This window comes from Neophocaena asiaeorientalis, unplaced genomic scaffold, assembly GCF_003031525.2.
Source record: "Neophocaena asiaeorientalis asiaeorientalis breed wild unplaced genomic scaffold, Neophocaena_asiaeorientalis_V1.1 scaffold303, whole genome shotgun sequence".
Lineage (NCBI taxonomy): Eukaryota > Metazoa > Chordata > Mammalia > Artiodactyla > Phocoenidae > Neophocaena > Neophocaena asiaeorientalis.
The window spans coordinates 46,455-56,219 of record NW_020174420.1 but is presented as its reverse complement, the minus strand read 5'-3'; the positions used below and the strand labels follow the sequence as shown (position 1 = coordinate 56,219).

General features: G+C 38.2%; 1 pseudogene; it reads left to right on the top strand.

Moving 5' to 3' along the window:
* Nucleotides 1-7,855: 7,855 nt before the first annotated feature.
* Nucleotides 7,856-9,170, top strand: LOC112407228 (general transcription factor IIE subunit 1-like; annotated as a pseudogene).
* Nucleotides 9,171-9,765: the final 595 nt, after the last annotated feature.

Below are 9,765 nucleotides of genomic sequence, written 5' to 3'. Positions count from 1 at the left end.
TGTAGTAGTTACCAATATCATCATTTCACGCATGAAGCAACCTTCCTGACATTGCCAGTACACAAAAACATCTACCTTCCCCAGGTTGCTACAGTTATATCAAGGAAAAGATGAAAGAAAAAGGATGAGAGGGAAGAAAAGGAAAATGGGACAGAGGAAGATGAGCACAAGAGGGAGGAGGCAGAGGAGAAAATCACCAAAATAATACAAATGGCAAAATGGTCTGAATGGTTCAAATGGTTTGAATAAGGCAATTGTGACGTTCTTCTTTCTACTTTTCTAACTTTTTATTTTCTTAAACATGTATTGCTTTTATAATTGAGAAAAGGAAGTGCATTTTTAAAAGTCTAGAATAGTACCTGGTTCATAATAGATGCTCAATAAAATATTAATTAAAATTAAAAACTAAACAAGAACAAACACTTCAGAGTAACCTGGGGCCTAGTTTTTAATAATTATTAAAAAACAATTATGTAAAAAAATAGAGAAGAATTTCTTCTCACAATCTATCACCTACAAACCCAAGAAGCAATCACAACTGATCAGAATTTGTGTTCTTTTTTTGGTCACGCTGCCGCAGCTTGTGGAATCTAAGTTCCCCGACCAGGGATCGAACCCATGCCCCTCTGCAATGGAAGCGTGGAGTCCTAACCAATGGACTGCCAGGGAATTCTGGAATTTTAAAAATTCAGTATCTCTTCTATATTCTAACCTTCTCATTACTGATCATAACTTCAAAATGTATTTAAAACATACATATATTTGACACACTGAAATTTTTTATTTGAAAACTCACACAGCAGTTTCCTAGAGCCCTTCCATAGCAACTATGAACCTCACCAATTAATGTTCTTTCATGATCCTTCAAATGGGAGGGGAAGAGGGGGGCCTCAATGGTTATTACCATGGAACCTCTGATCTATTACTCAATTTAAGTAACTTGATTTGTGAATTGGAAAAGTAAGCTATTTTCTGTTGTTTCCTATACCACTAACATGATATGCAAAGAACTCCCTACCAATATCATAAGCTATTTACAAAAAACCCTTCATGTTTTAGATGAAAATAAATGAGGACACACCCCTCCTCTCACACCATGTTTCCATTAGGAATCAATACTGTGCCTTTTTTTCACAGAAGCATTTGCTTAAGGGCAGTATACACTAGGCCATTTTAAAGATCTCTCTTTAATATGGAAATATAGAAATGTACCAAAAAAAGGAACCTCAGAAATGATTGGCCTTAATTCACAGATACAAGTTCAATTTTTTTTAAACATCTCTATCACATACTTGTCTAGCTTCCACTGAAACATCTCTAGTAAGGGGAAGTTCATTACAAGGCAACCAATCCCATTTCAATAGCTGTTGCAAAGTTCTTATAAAAAATAAAATTTGCCTTCCTATAATTTTCACCAATTATCTTATTTTTGCCCTCAAAGGACCACCAAAAATGAGTCCTTGGTCCCTCCTTTCCCTTCTCCAGACTCAACAATCCAAATTATTCAACTATTCTACATACAGCCTTTCAATTCAGGCTTTTACTCTCTGGACACATTCTAGTAGTCAACATTCTTAAAATGCAACAAAACAGGCAGTGTAGTACAGTAGTCAAGAGCACAGGCTTCAAAGTCAAACTTCCTGGATTCGTCTTCGTTATTAATTTTGTGACCTTGGGAAAGTTATTAAATTTCTCTCTAGTTTAGTTTCCACATCTATAAAATGTAGATAATAATAAAAACCATTTCATACAGTTGCTGTGTAAAGATTAAATGGCATAATGTAAGTAAAGCATTCAAAACAGTACATGGCACACAGAAAGCATGCTATAAATATAAGCAATTTTCAGACCAAACATGGTCAAACTAGGAAAATAAGACTCATCTCCTTTAACTTTGTGACTCGGCCTTATTAAAACAGTCTAATGCTTTAGTGTTTCTGGCAGTTATACTGTACATTGAGCTTAAAGTCACATAAAATCTTTTAATTTGTTTTTATAATACATTGCTATATTCATTCAGTTGATAGTCTGAATCTACTACTTACTACCTATTACAATTATAATCCCTTTTCCAGTCTTCTGAGATTTTTTTTTTTTTTGCGGTACGCAGGCCTCTCACAGTTGTGGCCTCTCCCGTTGCGGAGCACAGGCTCCGGACGCGCAGGCTCAGTGGCCACAGCTCACGGGCCCAGCCGCTCCGCGGCATATGGGATCTTCCCGGACCAGGGCACGAACCCATGTCCCCTGCATCGGCAGGCAGACTCTCAACCACTGTGCCACCAGGGAAGCCCTGAGATCTTTTGAGACATAATTTTGTCATTAAACCTTCCATGTTCATGTTTTGCTTTGTTAAGTAGGTACATGAATATTTTCACAAAAGAAAACTCAACTATGAGGAAGGGCAGAAACCCAAGCAACTCTAGGACCTAAGAAAGGAGAACCCTGGAAAACACCAGCATATGGGAGATTTTCTGGTTCCATTTTAAGGGGGAAGGAAGAACTGTTAATCACATAAGGTCAAGAAGAGAGCTTGAAAAAGTAAATGTTCAATTTCAAAAAAAAAAAAAAATCCAGGATACAAAAGAAATCACCAACCCCACTTTCTTTAGCCAAGATTCAGCCCCCCAACTGTGTCCAACTTGGAGAGAACTTGCTATGAGCCAAAGCTTTTAATGTCCCTCTTTTTTGAAGGCACAGTGGAAACAATTCCCTAGAACAAAGGAGTTGTGTCAGCGAGCTCTCTGCTTTTTCAAGTTGGAAGGACAGTTGATTCACACCATGTGTCAGCAAGAAACACCAGCTAGAACCAAGTGAGATAAATTTTAGGGCTCCTGAGCTGTTTAATATTAAACTGTAATAAACAATCTTTACAGCAAATTATTAACAAAATATTTGTTTATCCTCCCGTTTATACGCTTCCTTCCCTTGAAAAGAAATTCTAAGACAATTCATAATTCCAAGGTCGCATATGCACCACCAAGAAATCATTTTCAAATGTCAGCATCCAGAACCAATGATCTGGATCATACTCCCAAAACACTGCCCTGGCATATCACAGTCAGCCTTGCTATACAGTCCTTTGTGTTCCAAGATAGGGCTAGAAATGCTGGTCACTGTCTTTGATTAAGACTTTACTTCTGTCATTAACTCTCTCTACATAGAGTCATTTTAGTATCCACTCTAGTCAATAAATTTACTTTATGCCTAGACCAAGAAGTAAAATATATGTTCAACTACATAAATGACACTAAAATGATCTTATTTTTAATACTTTGAAAGATAAAAAAAGATCTGAAACAACCTTGATCTATATGGACTTATATGGAAAAATGGTTCTAAAACAATCAAAATAAAATTTAACAGAATGAGTGATACCAAAACTCACACCATAAAAAAAAAAAAAGACTGGAGACAGACTAGCTTAACATGTTGAGACATTTTTCTGAAAACAAAGGTCACTAAAGCCAAATGATTGGTTCAATACAAGGAATTAAGTAATTTACAATGGGTAACTGGGAAAAATTAATTGCCTGCCTTTCAGAAATGACCCTATGATTAACGTTTATTATATAATTCGTTAGATATCTACCTGAGGCCTAATGCATATTTTCATTACTTATCTATCATCAATTATATATTATCAGTTAATCTGGCCTAGATCATATAACTTCTTTGGAGAATCTGACACCCTACACAGGTCAATTCTCAGTCAACAAAATGACAATCTAATATGGCCCCAAACATCACTGAAGAAACAAATATTACTTACCAGTAAATTACTTCTCCATAGGGTTATGTTTAGGTCACTCTCCAAAAGCTATGGAATATGACTATCACACTTCAGTTCTCCAATCTAAGGAGTAACTTGATTGTTTACTTAATGAGGGGAAATGGGAGTAATTTTCTTAAATGTTCATGATACACTAAACCAGAAGAAATAAACTTTTAAAAGGCAAGAGAAATTTGACCACTAAGTAATAAAATAACCAAATAATAAAATAAAATGATGACAGCAAGTTAAACAAAAACTGTTTTCTCAGGCTTCCCTGGTGGCACAGTGGTTGAGAGTCCACCTGCCGATGCAGGGGACATGGGGTTGTGCCCCGGTCCGGGAAGATCCCACATGCCGCAGAGCGGCTAGGCCCATGAGCCGTGACCACTGAGCCTGCGCGTCCGGAGCCTGTGCCCCACAACGGGAGAGGCCACAACAGTGAGAGGCCCGCGTACCACAAAAAAAAAAAAAGAAAAAAACTGTTTTCTCAGAAACTTAAGAAAACTGGCTATACCAGGTGGTTTGGACATTTTACCATCATAGGCTCACTTAGTAAGCATTTATTGAGAATTTACTAAAATGAAGACAAGAATGTTTCCCTTTGAGGAAGCACATACTATAATAAGAAACACACAAGGAAACACAATTGAAGGTAATTATAAATCTGTATAGAAATTAATATAATGTTTAAATCTGTACACCTAAATCTGTACAGCATTATAAAAACGTAATGTTTGCTGTGGAATTGGATTAACCAGAAAAAGCTTCTTGGAGTTGCTGAAAACCAGTAAAAAAAAGAATGAGGGAAAAAAAAAAACTTAAAAGGATACAGAGAAGGGAAAAAAGAACACAAACAAACAAACAAAATGACTGCAGATTTGTCATCCAAATTATGCAAGCAAGAAGACAATGGAAAGGTATCTCCAAAGTGCTGAAGGAAAAACTGTAGACCTAGAATTCTATAGCCAGCAAACATATTCTCCAAAACCTAAGGACAAACAAAGATTTTTTTCTTTCAGACAAAATCTTAGAGAAGTTGTTTCCAGCATGCCTGCACTACAAGAAACATTAAAGTAAGTTCCTTAGGTGAAAAGAAATAAAATCAGGTCAAAGTATGGATATATACAAGGGAATAAAGAGCATAGGAAATGATAAATATAAAGATTTTTATCATTTTTTAAATTTATCTAAAAGATAACTGAAAGTTTAAAGCAAAAATAATAGCAATGAATTGTGGAATTCATAACATATGTAGAAGTAAAATACATGCTAACTATAACTCAAAGGTCAATGGGGGAAATAAAAGTATACGGTTACAAGGATCTTATATATGAATAGGTATAATATCATTTGAAGGCAAACTGTTGTCTTAATCAGTTCAGGCTGCTATAACAAATTACATAGACTGAGTGGCTTCATAAAAATTTATTTCTCACAGTTCAGTAGGCTGAGAAGTCCAAGATCAAAGCACAGCATATCCAGCGTTTGGTGAGGGCCAGCTTCCTGGTTTACCAGACAGTCATCTTCTCACTGTATCCTCACATTGCAGAGAACAGAGAGAGAGAGAGCAAGCTCTCATGTCTCTTCTTACAAGGGCACAAATCCCTTTCAAGAGGGCTCCACTCTCATGACTTCCTCATGAATTAATTAACTCCCAAAGGCCCCACCTCCTAATATCGTCACATTGGCAGGGGGGATGGGGGGGAAGGGTAAGGTATCAACATATGAATTTTGAAGGGACACAAAACATTCAGGCAATAGCAAATGTAATAAGTTAAAGATGCATATTGTAAACCCTACAGCAACCACTAAAATATATATATAACAAAAAGGTATACTGAATAAGACAATAGTGGGGGAAAATTGAATCCTAAAATATATTCAGTTAATCTAATTTAGTTAAGGAAAGTAAGAAAAGAGAAAAAAAGGGACAAAGAACAGATGGGACAAATGAATAATAAATAACAAGATAACAGACTTAAACCTAGTCAAATAGGTAATTATATTAATGTAAATGATTTCCTCTTTTCCTGCTTTCTTTTTAATTAATTAAGTATAATTCCATTTCCCCCTTCCCATCTTTTGAGCTATTATTGTGATTCCTTTTGTGGTGCCTTGGTGTAGTTTTGTTGCTTGTGTTTACCCTGCTTGAGGATCTTTAAGCTTCTTGGATTTCCATTTTAATATTCCAGAGAAAACCACTTGGAGCTTTTAAAAATGTTTCTGGTCTTAATTTTGTGGAGGTAAGCCCATATCTGTAAAACATATAATAATATTGCTTTTTTTTAATCAGTTTAGATATTGTCTTTCTGCTATAATCAGAGCAGATTTACCTCATCATACCATACCATTCCCCCTCCCTCTCCTCTCAACATACTTATACCACTTTTAGTTTTTCTAAAGGTTATTTTTGTAATTTAATATACTATGCTTAATATTGTACTTTTATTTCTTAATAATATGCTTTTATTTCTTACATCATCATCTATGACTACCTTGACCCCCTAATTGTGCAAAGTGAGGCATTAGCTCCCCCTTACTTTCTCTTCATTTCTTTTCCTCACTTTCTTCCAACTGTTTAAGTGAATTTTACATTGACTGGGTTGGGTTAATAATATATCTATTCTGTTGCAGAATCATAATTGTCTTTTATGGTTTACCAGTACTTTGTCTTTAAAACCAATAAACAACATTTGTATTAGTTTAACTATATAAATATTCTTCACTTTTAAAGCCAGGTTGTATACTAAGATTACCATTCCTTTCTTATGGGAATCTCCCCCCTTTTTTCTGGAAAACTCTCTCCTGATGCTCCCATTTCCCCTGCTCCAATCTGAACTGACACCTATCCAGGCTTTCTGCATACCTATTTTTGATGTTCTTTCTTGGTTGACTTACAGAGCTGCTAAGATGATCAGAAATTAAGGGACCAGGGGAAGAATGAGAAGGGGTGTGCCAACATTCTTTAGTCACTTTTTCCCAAGATATTTGCCAAGTCTGCACACGAGAGGCTAAGTTTCCAGTGTAGGAATCAAGCAGAAGAGGTAGAGAAATCAGCTTTTGACAGTTTTGTGGCACTGAAGTGACATAAATTAGAGACAAGAGGTAAAGATCCTAGAGAGGAAAAATGGTAAAAAACACAACACTCTTCTGTTTTTCCCTCAATACATGCGCTGAATTCTTAACCTACAGCAGGCAAGAGGCTAAGACGACAAGCAGAGAAGCAGAACAGAGTTTTAGGTAGTCTTGAGGTATGGAGTAAAGATTAGAATGCAGTGTCCACCTGAGGAAAGGGGCCCTAATCATCACTCCAAGGCTGTTTGGAAAATGTGAAGGACTATAGCAAAAGGCAGTACTGAACCAGAGATAGCCATAGCTCTGACCCTGACTGGATTCAGATCACTGCCACTCTATCCACCTTACCGAAAAAGACAGGGTTGGGGGGAGTTTAACCTTCTCTTACGGAAGAGAAGGTTACCCAGAACCTCCACGAGTTTTTTTATCTCCATGCAGTCCAAAATTACCAAGCATGCCAAGGGAGAGGACCATATAACTGAAAATCAAGATCCACAGATGATACAGATATTGAAATTATGAGAAAAGGACTTTGAAATGTCTATGATTAATATGATAAAAAAAAAAGGAAAAAGAACAAAATAGACAGAAAGATGGAAAATTCACCAGAGCCTTGAAATCTACGCTATTTAAAATTTGAGAAAATTCAGAAGTGAAAATGTAATTTTTAAAATTAAGAGCTCCATAGATAGTTTATCAGCAAGAGGAGATTAGTGAAGATAAATTAATAGAAAATATCCAGATTAAAGCATAACGAGGAAAGTAGCACATGGTTTCTAAAGCTGGTCGCAGGAATAGGGCGTTCTCTTTGTTGCACAAGTGGCACGGCTCGTTTAAGCCAGTAGTGGAGGCGCCGAGGGAAGCTGCAGTGGGAGTGTTCAAGGATTCACTCTGGGTCCCCTAAGGTGTTTCAGGCAAAGGTAACAGGCTGAATGATGTGGCACAGGGCCCTCCCCATGCAGGATGTGCTTTGGTCAGTACACTTAAAGTTGAAGTTTGCTGCTAAAGATGGCAGATCCAGATGTCCTCACCAAGGTTCCTGCAGCACTGAAGCAGTTAGCCAAGTATGTGATCCGGGGGTTTTATGGCATTGAGCATGCTTTGGCCTTGGACATCTCGATCCGAAACCTCTGTGTGAAAGAGGAGGACATGCTGGAGCTGCTCAAGCTTGATCAGAAGCAACTTCAATCACTCTTGAATAATTTAAAGGGAGACAAATTCATCAAGTGCAGAATGAGGGTGGAGACTGCTGCAGATGGGAAAACCACTCACCACAACTACTACTTTATCAATTATCGTACTCTTGTTAATGTGGTAAAATATAAATTGGACCACATGAGAAGGAGGATTGAAACTGATGAGAGAGATTCCACCAACCGGGCCTCCTTCAAATGTCCATCTGCAGTGGTACTTTTACAGATTTAGAAGATAATCAGCTCTTTGATCCCATGACAGGAACTTTCCGCTATATTTTCTGCCACACAGAGGTAGAAGAAGATGAATCAGCAATGCCCAAAAAAGATGCACACACACTTTCGGCAAGGTTTAATGAACAAACTGAGCCCATTTATGCTTTGCTTTGAGAGACAGAGGATGTGAACTTGGCCTATGAAATACTTGAGCCAGAACCCACAGAAATACCAGCCCTGAAACAGAGCAAGGACCGTGCAGCAACTGCTGCTGCAGCTGCTGGCCTGGCAGGTGGGCACCACCAGGAAGCATGGGCCACCAAGGTCCGTCTTATGAGTACTTATACACTCAGAATGTTGTCATTAACATGGATGACCAAGACGATCTTCATCGCGCCTCACTGGAGGGAAAATCTGCCAAAGAGAGAACTATTTGGTCAAGAGAGAGCACTATCCAAAGAGCACATAGTTCTGAAGAGATGAAGGAAGGTGGCTTAGATATAGACTCATTTCAGGAGCGTGAGGAAGGCCGTGCGGGGCCAGATGATAACGAGGAGGTCACGCGAGCACTGCTCGTTCATGAGAAGAAGACCCCCTCTGCCACAGCAGGCTCAGTGGGGGCAGCTGCTCCTGTGACCACTGCCAATGGCAGTGACTCTGAGAGTGAGACCAGTGAGTGAGACAATGACTCTCCACCCTGTGCGGCAGCTGTGGCTGCACATCACGGGGAAGAGGATGAGGAGGAGGATGAATTTGAGGAAGGAGCAGATGACCCCATTGTCATGGTGGCTGGCCGTCCGTTCTCCTACAGCGAAGTGAGCCAGAAGCCAGAGCTGGTGGCCCAAATGACACCAGATGAAAAGGAAGCGTACATAGCAATGAGACAACGCATGTTTGAGGACCTCTTTGACTGAGCTTTCCCTACCTTTTCCTCCCTTCTCTAATGCTCATTTCAAAAAGAAATTCCCTACCTTTGAAGAAAGTGTTTAGTGGCTTTCTGCCCCTCTTGATGTAAATCAACTGTTAATCTTGTGCAAAGAGTAATGGGAGAGAAAGTCTGATTTTTATGCCAGAAACTTCCCCACAATGTAGGTAGCATTCCCTTTCCTATTACTACAGTATTAATATTTTGCTATATTTCCTTATCTAATTTTTTTCCTTTCCCTTTTAAGACACATTTTCTCCCTTCTGAAATGAGTGCGAGAAGTCTAAAGGTAAATTCTTCATGTATGCCTGCAGAAGCTCACTTTGATAGGTTACAGTAATTCACTGATCACATCCTTCTTATATATTCTGACCAAGCATTCCAAACAGCTCCTGATATTGCTGCCAACCAAGCAGCTTGGCAACAGGCAAATCATTGATGAAGGAAAAAAAAAAATCTTAAAACTTCCTATTGCTTCACAGTTTAGGATGGAGTCAATATGTAAGGGGAGGTGGGAGTGTCTGTGGAAGAAGGATGTTTATGTGTAAATCTCAAGATTAATACTGAAACCAAAATTGGTGTCT